This window comes from Poecilia reticulata, linkage group LG6 (assembly GCF_000633615.1).
Source record: "Poecilia reticulata strain Guanapo linkage group LG6, Guppy_female_1.0+MT, whole genome shotgun sequence".
Taxonomy (NCBI): Eukaryota; Metazoa; Chordata; class Actinopteri; order Cyprinodontiformes; family Poeciliidae; genus Poecilia; species Poecilia reticulata.
In genome coordinates this window covers 7859451-7871216 of record NC_024336.1, presented here as the reverse complement: position 1 = coordinate 7871216, position 11766 = coordinate 7859451, and the positions used below count along the sequence as shown (strand labels likewise).

General features: G+C 38.3%; 1 protein-coding gene across 1 annotated transcript in view; it reads right to left on the bottom strand.

The window, feature by feature from the left end:
- tsnare1 (T-SNARE Domain Containing 1) overlaps positions 1 to 8766 on the bottom strand; it is a 125750-nt gene extending 116984 nt beyond the window's left edge. Inside the window, exon 1 of the mRNA XM_008411050.2 lies at positions 8682 to 8766. The gene's annotated coding sequence lies outside the window, so the exon portion shown is untranslated. The remainder of the gene's footprint in view (positions 1 to 8681) is intronic.
- Positions 8767 to 11766: the final 3000 nt, after the last annotated feature.

Sequence of the window (11766 nt, the reverse complement as noted above, 5' to 3'; positions counted from 1 at the left end):
ATCTAAATTCTGAACATAGTCTTCCACATCGGGTTGATGGGGTAACAGGTCCAGAAGGGAACCACAGACATCTCTCCCAGGCCAGACTAGACACATAGACCATCTTCATCAGTTCATTTTAAATCCTGCATCGTATTCAAAAACAAAATAATGTCACCAAAAGCTGTTAATGCTGCCCATCTGATGGAGACATAAGAGAGAAGCTACTATTCTTTTAGAAACAGATATAAACATTTGTTTACCAGTTGGTTTAATAGTTAAAATACAAGAAAAGTAAAAAACCAAGACTCATAACCAGTTTACAGGAAAGCATAGAAATGAACTTATATATCTCCTTCTCGGCTATCAGCAATGTGGGCTGCTGACGCTGTGCTGCTGTTGGTGTCGAGCTCTCAGCTACACAGAAAAAGCTGGAAGACATTACGTTCTGTCTATTGTTTACRTTTCCGCACCGTACAGAACAAATGTGTTCGAGTGGGTCGTTTACAACCCATCAAATATGGAGCCGCAGCACCATTTCTTTGGGCTCATCCTTTATTCTATTTCTGTGTGTTTTTGAACCAACAAAATATGTTTTACTGTCTCTTCTTGAAGACAAAAATCACAATTTCCTGTTGGATGTTTTTCCATTTTAAATACTGTACTATTTAACCCTGTATGACCAAAACATAGTCTTGATATAATGGTTTCCTCTTTTCTATTTCATCGTGTTCTCATTGCACCAGCTTTTCTTTGAATACTGTAAAGCCACCTATTAGTTCTACCTTCTTCCCACTGCTTCTGCTATCTTTCTGTGACCAGAAGGTAGAGATCTTTTTAGAAGTTACAAGATGCACCCGAACACAGACTGAACAGTGCACAATATTTTAACAATTTCCTTAAAACATTTCTCTTTTTAAAAACGAGGCTTCAGGCCTACTACTCGGTCCCTAGAACAAAAGGGAACACGTAAGATAAGGACGGACAAGTTCAATTATTCCAAAAGAAATGAACAAAACATGCAAATGCAAAAGAAAATAAATAGAACCAAAAAGAAAACAAATTAGTAACTTCAATAACACAAATACAAACTGTAAAAGAACACTTCAAACAATGGAACAAATCGTTGTCATCCAGTTCCAAATGCCCTTCGATGGGGCCAGAGGAGTAATGCCCCGCCCACACAGCCTGGCCAACCAGCAACAGGTTTAGGTAAGAGCGGCCCAAACAAACAATGGCAAGACAAGACAGCAGAGCGTCCAAACTGCTGCAGCTCCAAAACACAATTAGGTGCCTGAAACAGAAAACCCATTAACGGTGGATCCAGATAAAAGAAATCAAAAGCTAAATAGCAGGCAGTTTACCCAGGGGTGGAAACACAGCCTAACCCGGGAGGGAGCGGGTCAGCAGGTGGGGACCACATGGAAACCGCACGCCTCAACAACCTCCAGCTGCAACCTGCAACGCCAGCACAGCAACACTCCAGAAACGTACGATAGGTGTAGCACCCAAAAACCAACCATGATCTCGCCACGGATAGCAAAACTGACACTTACGATCTCAGATGCGCCGATCAAACACACAAGTCAACATGTAGCCGCCCATTGTAGCAACAGTGGGAGAAACAAAGACACACACACAGTCCCACCACATTTCCTTAACCTTTTCTTTAATAATAGATGCGATTTATATGGTACCAATATATCAATATAACTATTTTTTGTAGCTTGTTTAGCAAATTTTCTGCCAACTCATTTCCTTTTATTCCTACATTGGATGGTACCCATGTAAAAATAAGTAATAAACCCATTGCCTAAATTCTATAAATTTATTACTTAATTTCTAATTAAAGATCTGGTCTACTAATAGAATGATTATTTTTTAACAAATATAACGATGAACTTGAATCAGAACATACTATACTTCTCAGTGGACGAACTTCCTCAATCCAAAATGATTCCCAGCATCTCCTGTATAAACTGATAGTCCATCAGTAATTATTTTACATTTTTTAATACTGAATTCTGGAACAATTAATTGCTATTTGAATTTTTTTAAGCATCTGTATTGTGATGGAGACCAGGGGTTCCATCCCATGTTGATTATTGATATTATGTTATTTATTTTTCAGTTCAAATGTGTTTTGTATCAGTTCTTTATTTCAGTTACTTTGACATTTGGTGAACATTCTTTTGGGTAGGGAGACTGGCCATCTTTCCTGTTCAGAGAATGTGGGGGCGGGGGGATGTCAGTTTGTTTTGATTTAGATTAGTCAATTTGAGTTAATTGAGTACTTGCCTTTCTGGGTGTGTCTCAGCAAGGTGGAGCAGAGAGGGAGACAAAYGCTCCTGGAACATACCAGCTTCCATTAAGAGGGGTAACACGCTGAGGATTTATTTTGTTACCTTTACTTTTTGATTGACCTTAGAATAGCTTAGTTTTAATAATTTGCATGCATGTAAATATTTGTTGGATCATTTATTGCTGTTAGGTTTGTGTAAATAGTGTTTGTTTGTCCTTTTTTGATCACCCCTTCACCTGGTGTAAATGGAACTTGCCTCAGGTATAAATGTAAGCTGTTTTGTTTCACTAAAAAAAAAAGAGAAGAGGGTGTTGGTGTAACTTGGAGCTCCTGAATAAAAACACCTCAAAGACATATTGTCGCCTCACTTCCTCCTTACTAATGCAGAGCCTCCGCAGGTCAAAGTGACATGTATAAACTTGGACATATCCATAGTACTTATTGTCTAAATATGATTGTACTGAATATGAATCTAAAAGGTTTTCTTTTTTCCTTTTCTCCAACAAAATAAAATCAACAACACTATTAGGAAATGGAGACGGGTGAACTCTCTTGCCCCCAACCCTTCTTTCAGCTCTTGATCAGAACACTTTATTACTGGGTGGAGGTTAATCATGTTTCAAATTAAGCACTACATGTTGAGAGCAGTGGGTTGTGATTCCTTTCTGTACAATTTCTTGTCTATAAATGTTATTACAGACTGTGCATAATGTGTTGACAGAAAAATATCTACAAGTCACTACAAGGAGTAGAATGGTCCACCTCCCCGTTTTTACTCCAGTGGATTGTCCCAACCAAACAGCTACTTTGCTGCTGGCTTGTTTGCAACAGACTTCTGAATTGAATTCTACTCTGAGCACTTTTATGGTAGATTTGGCAATATTATTTTGATCTTAAATGTGTTTATTAACTGCATTGTTTTGTGCCTATAGTAATCTTGGTTATTTTGGGGCAAACCAGATATTTTTTAAAATTAAGGTCATGTCTCCTTTTGTATTTTTTTTATCCTGCCCACCACTCTAGGCTAGTGATGGGCAAATGAAGCCTCATGAAGCAATGAACCTTTCCAGCCCTTTGCTTTGCAAAAAGGTTCATTACTCGATGCTTCATTCATTACTCACTAGTGACATCTGCTGGTGAAACTAACAGCCTTGTCACTCAGTTGGGTCATACTTCCAAAAATTAGTAAATGCAATATTGTCACAATGTTTTCATCAAACTCATATTTAGTAACAGGAGAATCAATTAAACCATATTTAATTGTCATATGTTTTAATTATTAAAATGATTTGTAGCCAATCTAATCCTGGTATATGTTGAACGTCAGTGGTTGTGTTGGGTTTTCTTTTGTCAGACTGATTTGACAATAAAGACATTTTATGTTTTAGTGTCTTGGGAGTGCAGTGCATGTTGGGGCGTTCACTTTTTCTTGAATTTATAATTGGCTCTGATCCCTTATATTTGGCTAGATGTTGAATTTTAGTTCTGCAGCACCATTAAATCTGTTTCTGCTGTGCAAGACTGATATATCTTTGCTAATCAAACTACAAATAATAGTGGAACTTTGCAGAAGGTGAGAAATTGGGAGGTGGAGGGTTAATTATTTATCTATTGTTTGGTCCAGGAGAGCATGTGGTGCACATGGAAGTGTAAGGCTGGCTGCTGCAGGTGGGCTTTAAATCATTTCAACTCACTTGTTTTCCATTTTTTATTATGATGTGCTTAGGGATCTGCTTATATGTGCCTCTATTCCAGAACAGCTGATTTGGATGATTGCATGATCTCTTCTGCAGCTATCAAGAACTGCAGAAGGTTGTTAATCATCCACAGATTCAATCCAGGTGTGGTAGAAGGGAAACACTTAAAACATGTAAGGTAAGTGGGCTGAAACACTGATCTAAACCTGCTAACGACTGATTCAGTTTGTTGATTCTTGGATTGGTAACTGGTTAAACTGAACTGGACTATTACTACTTGTGTGGGATCTTTACCAGCATATGGATATTTTTGAATGAATTTAATCAACTTATTTGGAAATGGTTGTGGTTAATGGAAGATTGAACCAGTTATTTGATGGAAGTTTATCCTGTATAAATTGTAAATAATTTTTCCAACTACAGTACAAATCACCTTTTGCTCTATTTTTCTGTATCTATTATGTTAAATCAACCCTGATCCTCCCTGAGTTTTATCTTTAGGTTTTCTGATGAACAACCCTTTATTTTAAATATTGATTCTTTCATTTTAATGTAAGTGCAGAATTATAAAGGCTACACTATGCTGCAGCTTGATAGGTAAATGTAACTGTATATGTCAACTAACATTAAAATAAATATTGATGAATATTTATTTTAATATTTAATAAGTGGGTCCTTATTAATTTAACAGTGAGTGTATATGGGGAACTAAACAGTTTTTGTTCTCAGACCTATAACCAGTACACTATTTAATATTTCAATGTCTTTCAGAACTTTTCAGATGTTTATCATCTTTCGAACCAGTGCCTTCCTCTTATTTTTGTGTTTTTAAGCTGCTGCTCTGCAGTTTGACCCAAAGCTGACTCTTGAGGACTGCAGCGAAACTCTCAAGAAGTGGCTTCATTACACGCCAGAATGGGAGGAAGGCCACAAAGTGAGGAAGGCGTCAAAGTGACGCCAACCAAGGTCAAACTTGTGTTACCCCAACTTGTACCGTTTCCCTGGTTCATACAGCACAAAGCTTAAGCTCCTGGATGGTGTTCTTCCATGGACAATAGACTTTTGTTCTGACAGTCAAAATTGAGTCAAATATGTTTAAATATCTGTAAGGACACTAATAAAATAAAATGTTTTTCTTAAATAAAATGTTCTATTAATGCCATGTTATCATTGTTAACCTTTTGTACGCACATTTTTGTAAATATGTTGATGTAAGATAATTTTGAACATATACCCATGATATCCATCATCTGCCAATAAAATAGTGTTCAACACCAGTGAAGAAACTTTTAGTGGTATGTTATGATGCAGACCTATCAGGCCAAAAAATGTACATAAATCCTTAGCTTTCATTCAATGTAAAATCACCCCAAATGTGGATGTAGATCCACATTTAGATGATGGTTGTGTGGTGGGGTTGTGTTCCACCCTCCCCCACCCTGCGCACCGGGTGCAGCTAGAAGCGCACCGTTGATTGGTGGGCAGGGCAGATGCCTTTATAGTTGGGCAGGCCACTGCAAGGTGTGTGTGTCTATATTTCTCCCACTGTTGCTACAATCGGCAGTTACATGTTGGCTTGTGCGTTTGATCGGCTCGTCTGAGATCGTAAGTGTCAGTTTTGCTATCCGTGGCGAGATCATGGTTGGTTTTTGGGTGCTAAACCTATCGTACGTTTCTGGAGTGTTGCTGTGCTGGCGTTGCAGGTTGCAGCTGGAGGTTGTTGAGGCGTGCGGTTTCCATGTGGTCCCCACCTGCTGACCCGCTCCCTCCCGGGTTAGGCTGTGTTTCCACCCCTGGGTAAGCTACCTGCTATTTAGCTTTTGATTTCTTTTATCTGGATCCACCGTTAATGGGTTTTCTGTTTCAGGCACCTAATTGTGTTTTGGAGCTGCAGCAGTTTGGACGCTCTGCTGTCTTGTCTTACCATTGTTTGTTTGGGCCGCTCTCAACTAAACCTGTTGCAGATTTGGCAGGCTGTGCGGTCGGGGCATTACTCCTCTGATCCCTTTGAAAGGACTCTGAAACCGGACAACAATTTGTTCCATCGTTTGAAGTGTTTTACCTTTTGTTTCTGTTTATTCTTGAAATTACTAATTTGTTTTCTTGTGGATTGCTTTACTAATTTGCTTGTTTTGTATGGCATGTTTTTTTTTTTTTTTTAATAATTGAAATTGTCATTTGTTTCACATGTTCCAGGGACCGAGTAGTAGGCCTGAAGCCTCGTTCTTAAAAAAGAGAAATGTTTTAAGGAAATTGTGCACACTGATTAAGATTGTCTTTTGCTGCTGCTGCACACAGGTGGAAAACCTTTAGCTTTGCTAATTCTAACCTTCTGAAGGATTTTCTTGAGGATCTTGGTTGGGGAACTAAACTGGCCAACAGACTCTGCGATGAAAAAGATGGGTAGCCTGCTTTTAAGACAGATCTAACTCCTGACATGTTTGGCAGAGATGACCAGTATGATAAATGCAGGTGGAAGCATACACATTATCTCACTGATGTCGTCTTTAAATGCTGGTGAAAGGAATTCCTTATGCCTCATTTCCACTGGGCGTTGTGGTTCAGGGCTCTGTTTTATGGTGCACTTTATTCAGGTGAGAGTTTCCACTGCTGGGCAGACTCTCACTGATCAGGAGGGGTTAAAACCAAACACCTATTGTGTTGTCATACTAGTGCAACAGCAAGTGTGTTGCTTCAGTATGTTTCATGGCTGTCACAAGCAGCAACATTTTCTGACCCGCAATCAAGTGACTGTGTTGTGTCACCAGTAGCTCCACCCTAACTTTCCCATACCATTCCCCCAATTGAAGGGGGCCCTGTCACCCCACAACAGTACAGTACTGCTAAGTGGAATTGCGCAACTCCAAGAGCTTCAGCAAGGCGTTTATATCTCTGAGACTTTTGTGCTGGTGATGCGATGCTTAACATGGACGGCACTTCACTCCACTCAGAAGCTCATCAACTCTTAGGTCATGAAGATATTTTAGGACAGCAGAAAAAAAGTTGGCCAAGTTAAAGACCAATAAGGTTTATTGGCCACTCAACTAAATATCTGGTCAAATGTAAACATTTTATTCTCAACCCTGTCATGCATGAATTATGATCATTTGTGTCAGGATTTTTTTCTAAATCTGTATTGTTTTTCCTAAGGCATAAAAAAACGCAAGAAAAAAAAGGTAAACTTTTTCTTTTTAGGTGATCAATTGTAATTTTCTCCAAATACAAAGTTATTTGAAAAATACATCAGTAGTATTGCTCTTTAGGGGTTATCTGAAGTCACAATATTTTTTTTTACCTGCAAGAGTCAGTAAGGAGGAGGGACCCGGTCGGTTGGCATGCTTTTTTGTCTGTCGGCCATATTGGATTTAACAAAACAAATTTCTTGCATTTGCAGCTGATGGCCAGTAGTTGATGGTGTATTTTGATGCATTAGTGTCCACGTCAATGGTCTGTGTGCATTTATAACATAAAAATCCACAAGAAGCGCAAGAAAATGGCTTTTAGATACAGTAGTTGTTCACTGTAGTGACCACTATGCATGAAAGGGTTAACATCACATTATAAAGATGGAAAAAAATAGTGTGAGTAGTAAAAACCAGCCTTAGTAATAGTATTTAAAACTCATTTGTCTCCTTTTTAGAATTAAAAAAATAATTACTTCAAAGACCATGTAAAGTAAATTCGTGTACAGTAGAAGACAAATGTATAAATGGCCAGTTGTAATTAATTTTGGAGTGGTGTCAACACTTTGCTTCACCTGTCTTTCATTCTGTGCCCTCTTTCTTCAGGTCATCTCCCACTAGGTAAGGGAGCTAAAGCTTCACTCCAAAAATCTACTCTTGATTCCCCTGTGAACCCTGAACCTTTGTGACTTTATGCTCCTGGTTTTAAAAGTTAGAAACAAAAAATATGGTAGAAAGAGGAGAGGAGGAGCATTGATGTCTCCCCCAGGCAGATATGAACTGATTTGAAAACTGAAAAAATTTGGACCAAAATGATCAATACATCAAAGGTACACAACTTGTTTTCATGCACTTTAAATGAGGCAACTTTGATTTTTGATTGATGTAATATGTACTGCAGACATGAGATGAGTTTTACTGTCGAAGCCTTAAAAGAGGAGGAGTTTAACATGTTGACATAATTTATAGTAAACGCTGCAACAAACCAAAGGTTGGCATTCAAGTTTGAAGGTCTCATTATGTTCTGGATACTAAGTACTTATAGTACACTTTACTGACATCCTTTGCATTGAATTACAAAGTATACACTTTGTATACTTTTTGTAAGCAAAGTCCAGCTTTTTACAGCTCATACAGGACCTTTGGAGAACAGAACAGAAAGAAAGACATGCGGGCGTCCCCGGGCCATGCTTCCTACTCCACATATAACTCCTGCATTAAATCAGAGGTAAACACGGACTCATCTTCTCCTCACACATCTCCAAGCCAGACTTGTCCATGCAAACACTCCAGCGTCACACACAGCCTGCAGGCACACAGTTTTTACAAATAGATTTCTACAGTATGAACATCTGTGCTCTATTGTTGTCTATAGAAAAGCCCTTTTACGGCCTCCCATCCCCCTCATCCTTGCCTCCTCTCTCCTCCCCTTTCTTCCCCCCTCTGTGCTGTTAGGCTGCAGCATCCCTCTGTAAGGACAGAAAACAATAAGGTGAGGAGGAGCGACCACTCCAGCTTTACCTTTCAATGCCAGGAGTGATGTAAGGGATTCAGCTGAGACGTTGCCGCTTCCGAGTGTTTGCTAATAACATCATATGACCACCAACCACCTGCTCCCTCTGCTCGGTCATATGACCAGCTTTAGCTCTGGAACAGCACTCTGGGATTTGTAGTTTGTGTAGACAAGGCCAAATGTTTCAGATCAAACATTTTTCCACTAATAATTACTGTTTAGAGCTCAGGAGAACTCTTACTGATTTTTTTTTTTTAAGAAGCTACATAAAAAGCAGCAAAGGTTTACTAATGAGATGAAATAACTCATCATCAGGGTGTGGTCCTCTCTGCAATTGGCATAATGCATTGATTTAGATATGCATTTGTTTCTGAACATCAGTCTCAACAAAAAAACATCCATCCATTTTCTTTACACCCTTGTCCCTTAGAGGGATCGGGAGGGGTGCTGGTGCCCATCTCCACCTAACGCTCCGGGCGAGAGGCAGGGTACACCCTGGACAGGTCGCCAGTCCAAAAAAACATCACTTCTCTAAATTTAAGTCAAAATTCTAAAATACAAAAAAAGAATTACAGAGCTCACACAAAATGCTTTTATTATTATTGTTGAACATGTACCATAGGGTGTCTACCAAAAGTATTCACACCCATGGATTTTACCCAACTGCCTTTTTTTGCTATAAAAAAAAGTTCTAGGGTAAAACTGAAAAAATGTTGACATTTTGTTGTATTTCAATGACAAAATTTTATTGTATTTCAATCAAACCATCAATTTTACCTCTAAAGTACCCTTCATGTTAGAGGCGGCTCACTGGAAACGCATAATAAATGGTATTTCTGAACTGGGTTTGAACCATCCAGGGTCACAATCTGCAGGTGCAAATACCAGTGTTGTGAAGTAAACTGAAACTGGTGGGATACTTTTTTTTTTTCCTCCCCTCTTTTGTAAGTGGGAAGGTAAAAATTAAAAGCGATGTACTTTCATCTTTTCTTCACTTCCCTGGACTAGATAGGGAAATTATTGCTCATATTCTTTGTTTAATCTCTTAAGAAATAATCAAAATGCATTTTGATTCGTTCTTGATTAACTCAGTGTTTCACCTTAGGTAAGACTTGTTTATTCCATCAACACTGGAAACGCTACAAAAATAATGACCAAAAAAACATGACATAAAATAGGTGTCTATGCTACAATATCGGATGAAAGATTACAACAAACTCAAGACAACATATTAGGAGAAAACACATGGAGTCTCCAGTTTGTTTCAGTACACTCTAAGAAATAATCCTGTACATTTAAAGGAAAATACTGGCAGCTATAGACGCCAGAAGTTTACTGTAAATGCACAGTAGCTGTACCGTAATTAATCCTGACAGTAGATTACCGTCAATGCAAGTACGGTATGGATACTGTGAAAGAACGATAAACTTCTGGCGTCTATAGCTGCCAGTACTTTACCGTTCTTGCGAAAGAACGGTAATCTACCGTTTTTCTGAAAGAATGATAAAAAAAATACTGGTAGCTACAGACGGCAGGTTTTTAAAAATTTTTTTTATACCGTTCTTTCAGAAAAACGGTAAAAAAAAAAGAAAAAAGCTGGCGTCTGTAGATACCAGTATTTTACTGGACATTTGCCTTTTCAATCCTGCAATTATCTTTTAAAGTGGTGTACTGTAAATAAATACTGTAATGATGCCAACACACAGCAGAGGTAGTACCGCCAACAGGGTTTATTAGAAATAAGAGCGAGCTGCTATTCCTTAGGCTGCAGCTGCGCCTCTAACAAATTGTTACACTCAACTGAATAGCTTCACTGCTAACACACTGAACTCTCCACTCTTCTGTCAGATCAGCATCGGTCCTGGTCCTCCCGCTCCCCTGATCCCTCGCCCACATGACAGGTTCATCATATGTGAGTCGAAGTCAGCAGAGTCAGAAAGCTAGAACTTGTCGGCTGAAAAACATATATAATAATATATGTCTGTATATACATACATATATCTATATATGTATGTATATACATACATATAAACATGTATCCAATATATATTGTTCAGTATTAATCATTATTTATTTGTGTTTGTGTAGTTATATAAATATGTATTGATATTACTAAATAATTTATTATATAAATTCTGAACGGCTGTGTGCTTTTTAATATGCTCATCATACATCAATATCAGAATATTCCATTCCTATTCTATTGTTATAGCCACTAAGCATATTTAAATATGCTGAACTTTGTATAAAAAACATACTTAAATAATACAATTGTTAAAAATGTAGCTTTGATAGATGTTTCAATATGGTTTCCAGTAGCAAAAAAGCGTGTTATGATCGATTAAATGTGCTGATACGTCATTATGCCTGCTAAACACATAACGCTGAGTGGAGTGGTATACCGCTCCAAGATGGCCGCCCTAAATCTCGTCAGCGACAATAGGCGAGAGCGATCCATGAGGCGTCTAACCTTATATTATGTCTATGGGCTAAGCAGCTAACTCAAAGCTACAGCTTCTCTCTTCCGGTCGTTGAGGACCCAAAGATGCAAAACCTGACTTCGGACAGAGCTGTTCTTTGTTCCCTAGTGGTCTGGATCACTGTTTTCAGCATTTTTTGTTTGCAACTCTTGTTGCATGCGTTTTTCTTGTCTTTGCTGGGTGTTTGTATCATTTGGCCACCGTAAAACACAGTGGTGAAAGTAAATATACATTGGAATACTGGTGTCTGTAGGTTCCAGTATTTTTACTGAAAATTTAGTTTTACTACTGCATTCACTTTATAAGTAAGCTACTAAAAAGAAAACTGTAATGCTACTTTTTAGTACAGTCTTAGTTTTACGATAGAACATTAATACCTAACCCAGTGTAAGCTTCTTAGAAGTGCTACAATTGGTGCGGTTCTAAATTGCATAATCTGCATAATCAGAACTTCACATAACACAAAAGAGGATGCGATAAGTAACCTTCAGAACAGAATTTTTATTTAAAGGCACCACTATGCCTCAAACCACATATATTTCCAGTATATTGAAACTTTCAAAACGAATAACACAAAACCATCCATCCATCCATCCATCCATCCATTTTCTTC